General features: G+C 44.5%; 1 pseudogene; it reads left to right on the plus strand.

The window, feature by feature from the left end:
• Nucleotides 1-5,023: 5,023 nt before the first annotated feature.
• On the plus strand, nt 5,024-5,089 carry LOC117066231 (annotated as a pseudogene).
• The last annotated feature ends 1,017 nt before the right edge of the window (nt 5,090-6,106 follow it).

A 6,106-nucleotide genomic window follows, 5' to 3' on the forward strand; every position in this document is an offset into this window, starting at 1 on the left:
TATGTTGCCCAGGCTGGTCTCAAACTTCTGAGCGCAAGTAATCCACCCACCTAGGCCTCCCAAAGTGCTGCAATTATAGGCATGAGCCACTGTGCCCAGCCTATTAATATATTTCCCCCTCCGATGCAGTGTCTTTCTGTGTCTCTCTCCTTCTTTTTAAAGAGAGACAGAATCTTCCTGTGTTGTCCAGCCTGGTCTTAAAACCCTGGGCTCAAGTGATCCTTCTGCCTTGGACTCCTTAGTAGCTGGGCCTGACAGGCGCATGCTACCACACCCAACTAGCTTTCTGGTCTGAATAACAATACCCAAATGTACTTCTTTCCCATTACTGAACTGCCTAAGCATGGTGGAATCATGAATAGTATAAGATAAACTGAAGCTCTCCCTGGTGAAAATGGGCACAATTTGAGAGAGAGGCACAGTCTAAGACACCTGTGAAATGTGTTGATTTTCTGCAACTGCCTTTGGAATGCAGTCCTTGAGAGCTGTCTAATATCTGTCCTATCCAAGTCAAAGGAACTGATAGAATACAGGGAGATGATACTCTGCCCACCAAGAGGACCTCGACCTAGTTCTGCCAAAGTTCTTATTGTTTCATGAAACTGCTGACATGAAGCTGAGAACTACCATGTAAATTCAAATGTGGTGTCAGGATTGGGACACGCCTTGACCTGATAGGTTCTGAGGATAATGTAAATACTTTCATTACTATATGATCAAATCACATTAGAATTGGTTAACAGGTAGCACTAGGCTATATACTTTTGAACAGACTCCTTTTGTATTGCTGCTAAACATTTTTTTTTTTTTTTTTTTTTTTTTTGAGATGGAGTTTCGCCCTTGGGCATCCAGGCTGGAGTGCAATGGTGCAATCTCAGCTCATTGCAACCTCCGCCACCTTGGTTCAAGCTATTCTCCTGCCTCACCCTCCTGAGTAGCTGAGATTACAGGAGCCCGCCACCACACTCGCCTAATTTTTGAATTTTTAGTAGAGATGGGGTTTCACCATGTTGGCCAGGCTGGTCTTGGACTCCTGGCCTCAGGTGATCCTCTCGCCTTGGCCTCCTAAAGTGCTGGGATTACAGATGTGAGCCACAGCGCCCGGCCAAGATTCTTAATTTTAATGATTAGTAGACTAATTTACATACAATGGTAATTTTTTAAAAGTCATGTGATCTTCAGGCACATGAACATCTGAACATGTGGCCCACAAATAAACCTGAGATCACCTGGCTTGCAAGATATCTTTAGGTCTATGGGCAGAAGGTGCTCTGAATTAGTAATTTAGTACAAGAGTACTTGAGCTTGCTTTCTGCATGCTTAAGTAGACACATGCTTAAAACATCAGAGTGGTTAGAACCCTTAGAAGTCATCTCTTGCTTTGTATGTAAAGACCTTGAGCAATAATGGGCCAATGTCAGGCCAGGTGTGGTGGCTCACGCCTGTAATTCCACTGCTTGGAGTTGGGTGGATTGCTTGAGGCCAGGAGTTCGAGACCATCCTGGTCAATATGGCAAAATCCTGTCTCTGCTAAAAATACAAAAATTAGCCAGGGATGGTAACACATGCCTGTAATCTTGGCTTCTTGGGAGGCTGAGGCACGAGAATCACTTGAACCCAGGAGGCAGAGGTTGTAGTGAGCTGAGATTGTGCCACTGCATTCCAGCCTGGGGGTAGACTCTGTCACCAAAAAAAAAATAAGAAAATAAAGAATAGGCCAGGTCAATGACAACTCTTAAGTGTGTGTGTATATATGTGCATGAATACATATACACACACATACACACACAAAGAGAGGAAAACATACCATAAAGTTCACCGTTTTAAAGTGTAAATTCAGGCCAGGCATGGTAGTTCATACCTGTAATCCCAGCACTTTGGGAGGCTGAGGCGGGCAGATCACCTGAAGTCAGGAGTTTGAGACCAGCCTGGCCAACATGGTGAAACCTCATCTCTACTAAAAATACAAAAGTTAGCCAGATGTGGTGGGTGCCTATAATCCCAGCTACTTGGGAGGATGAGGCAGGAGAATTGCTTGAACCTGAGAGGCGGTTTCAGCGAGCTGAGATCGCACCACTGCACTCCAGCCTGGGCAACAATAGTGAAACTCTATCTAAAAAAAAAAGTGTAGGCCTGGCACAGTGGCTCACACCTGTAATCCCAGTGCTTTGGGAGACTGGGGTGGGCAGATCTGGATGGTCTGCCCACCCCATCCAGTGGTCTGGAGCTCAAGACCATCCTGACCAACATGGTAAAACCCCATCTCTACTAAAAATACAAAAAAATTAACTGGGTGTGGTAGCAGGCACCTGTAATCCCAGCTACTCAGGAGACTGACGGAGGAAAATCGCTTGAACTCGGGAGGCAGAGGTTGCGGTAAGCCGAGAACGCGCCACTGCACTCCAGCCTGGGCAACAGGGTGAGACTCTGTCTCAAACAAACAAACAAAATATATATATATATATATAAAAATTCAGTTATCTTTCGTATAGTCACAAGATTTAAATTTTTTTTTTTTCTGAGATGGAGTCTTGGTCTGTCGTCCAGGCTGGAGTGCAGTGGCGCGATCTTGGCTCACTGCAAGCTCCGCCTCCCGGGTTCACACCATTCTCCTGTCTCAACCTCCCAAGTAACTCGGACTACAGGCGCCCTCCACCACGCCCGGCTAATTTTTTGTATTTTCAGTAGAGATGGGGTTTCACCGAGTTAGCCAGGATGGTCTTGATCTCCTGACATCGTGATCCGCCCGCCTTGGCCTCCGAAAGTGCTAGGATTACAGGCGTGAGCCACCGCTCCTGGCCCAAAAAAATTTTTTAAAAATAGAGACAGCATCTCATTATGTTGCCAGGCTGGTCTCAAACCCCTGTGCTCAAGCAGTCTTCATGCCTCAGCCTCCCAAAGTGCTGGGATTTCAGGCTTGAGCCACCAGCCTAGTCACAAGATTTTATAATTATCCCACTATCTAGAGATGGGGTCTAGAGATCAACATTTCTGTCATCACCCAAAGAGGCCTCGTACTATTTAATAGTCACTTCTCATCCGTTCTTTCTCTGTGGATTTGCCCATTCTGGACATTTCATATACATGGAATAATACATGGGGTTTTTGTCTGTTTTCTTTCACTTAGCATAATGTTCTCGAGGTCCACATGTTGCAGTACATGTCAGCACTTCATTTCTTTTTATGGCTGAACAATATTCCATTGTATGGATATACCAGATTTTGTTTATTCATTAATCTGTTGGTGGCCATTTAGGTTGTTTCTACTTTTTGGCTATTATGAATAATGCTGATATAAACATACACACAGGTTTTGACATGAACATATGTTTTCATTTCTCTTGGGTATAGACCCAAGAGTGGAATTGCTGGGTCATATGGTAACTTACTGTTTAATCATTTGGCGAACTGAGAAGCAGTTTTCCAAGTCGGTTGTATCATTTTACATTCCCAGCAGCAGTGCATGAGGGTTCTTTCATATCCTCCTTAATACTTACTATCTGACTTTTTTTCTTATAGCCATTCTAGTGGGTATGAAGTGGTACCTAATTGTGCTTTTGAGTTGAATCTGAGGTTGAGCACCTTTTTACTGCTTATTGGCTATTTGTAGATCTTCTTGCGAGAAATTCAAATTCTCCCTGTTCAAATTCTTAGTCTATTTTTTAAAATTGAATTGTTTGTCTTTTTATTTGTTGCATTGTAAGCTGTTAAGCATACTAAGGTAAATCTAATTTAGGGAAAGCATTCACTATTTCAGGAAGACGGGAGAGTTGCAGTTTGGCATTATTATTATTATTATTATTATTATTGAGATGGAGTTTCCCTCTTGTTGCCCAGGCTGGAGTGCAATGGTGAGATCTTGACTCACCATAACCTCCGCCTCCCGGGTTCAAGTGATTCTTCTGCCTCAGCCTCCCAGGTAGCTGGGATTGCAGGCATGTGCCACCACACCTGGCTAATTTTGTATTTTTAGTAGAGACGAGGTTTTTCTATGTTGGTTAGCCTGGTCTCAAACTCCCGACCTCAGATGATCTGCCTGCCTTGGCTTCCCAAAGTTCTGGGATTACAGGCATGAGCCACTGTGCCCAGTCTATTTTTAATCATTTTCAGGCACTTTTTGAAAAGAACCCTTGTTCATAGAATAACTGTAAACCAGGACCCAGGACCTACCACCATCACTAATAAAGGTTATTAATCCAATCCTAAGAACCAAGAAAAAGGATCCAGGCCAGGCACGGTGGGTCATGCCTCTAATCCCAGCACTTTGGGAGGCTGAGGTGGGTGGATCACCTGAGGTCAGGAGTTCAAGACCAACCTGGCCAACATGGTGAAAACCCATCTCCACTAAAAATACTAAAATTAGCCTGGCGTGGTGGTGCGTGCCTGTAATCTCTGCTACTCAGGAAGCTGAGGTGAGAGAATCACTTGAACCCAGGAAGCAGAGGTTGCAGTGAGCTGAGATTGCGCTACTGCACTCCAACCTGGGCGACAAGAGTGAAACTCTGCCTCAAAAAAAAAAAAAAAGAACGGGATCCAAATGAACTCTCTTTAAAGTCCTTGCTTCCATTCATGGCAGCACCTCCCTAGACCTCTCATTGCTGTGCTCAAGTGAGTGATCAAAGCAATCTGCTCTGAAAAGAAAGCAGCCTCTTAGGGTATGACAAGTCACATCTTTTTGTCAAAACCACTAAGAGGAGAGAGTGATATAGGAAGTGTGGCAACCTGAAGGTAATGACTGGCCCAGGGTCTAATGTTTCTTTAAAAGGTGGTTCAAGGAGGGTGAATCACTTGAGGTCAGGAGTTCAGGACCAACATGGTGAAACCCTGTCTCTATCAAAAGTACAAAAAATTAGCCGGGCATGGTGACTCATGCCTGTAATCCCAGCTACTTGGAAGCCTGAGGCAGGAGAATCAATTGAATCCAGGAGGCAGAGGTGGCAGTGAGCCGAGATCGCACCACTGCACTCCAGCCTGGGCAACAGGGCGAGACTACGTCTCAAAAAAAAAAAAAAAAGTTAGTTCCCAGTGTTACAGCTCTTAGAATTAGAATTTGTCTAGTAGGCTTTCTGGTTTTTGCCAGAAAATCTTTAAAAAGTTAAACAAAAAAGTTAGTTCCCCAAGTGAGGGCTGACAATGAATCTGCCCAAGGACAGAGCCATCAGGGCCTGACTGATGCCAGGGCAGAGAGGGGTTGTCAGCAATGGCTCTAGGTGGAAGGAGTACTGCTGATTTCCTTTCTGGCTCCTAGGACATGTGTTCACTGCCTCTCACCTTAAGTATGGGCCAATTGGTACAAGAACACTCAATAATTGCTTGCTAATTAAATAAGTCCTTTTATTCAATTTAATCACTTCCCTAGGAGGGCCATTTGATGCCTTAAATGCTGTTTGCATGGACTCTCCCACTCCCATGCCTCGCACCAACACACATATGGGGCCTGGAGGCCAAGGCCATTCTTGGCATGTTGCTATCAACTGTGAACTCACACAATAGAGGAATAACACAGCTGTTCACATGAAGTCAGGTCTCCCACATGCATTTATTCAACAGACTGAGATTACTTCTGAGCCTGGTACTGCCAGGCATAGTCCTTTCCTTCAAAGCACTCACTATAGGTCTAGTGAGGGAGACAGACAACTAAATGACCACATACTCTACAATGTAGTATTATGTAGGGCCAGGAACAATGAACTCTACCTGGGGATATCAAAGAAGGCTTCACTGATGAGGTGATGATACTTGGCTCAGGGGTCATGTAACTCTGCATCATTATGGGTCCTTATAAGGGACATTTGCTAGTAGAGACAGGAAGAAAAAAGGAAACTTCAGGACACACCCAGTCCCCTGTTGGGGCAACTATGGGATGGAAGCCTGTGTCTCCTCCCTGGCCCGACTTCAGCTTAGTCTTTTTGCCTATGCTGTTGAGCAAAGAAAGGGTAGAATCAAGGTCAACCCTCCTAAGTACAGGAAGAGGAAAAAGCAACCAATCTCCACATTTTCTTGCCTTTGTTTTGTTTATCGAGGGAAATCTTGTTCTCATTTTTATGGCAAATGTTTATGACTTTGAACCAGGAACTTGCCTGCCTTGTATTTCTCTTGCACTGCT

This window comes from Trachypithecus francoisi, unplaced genomic scaffold (assembly GCF_009764315.1).
Source record: "Trachypithecus francoisi isolate TF-2019V2 unplaced genomic scaffold, Tfra_2.0 Lachesis_group2, whole genome shotgun sequence".
Classification (NCBI taxonomy): Eukaryota; Metazoa; Chordata; class Mammalia; order Primates; family Cercopithecidae; genus Trachypithecus; species Trachypithecus francoisi.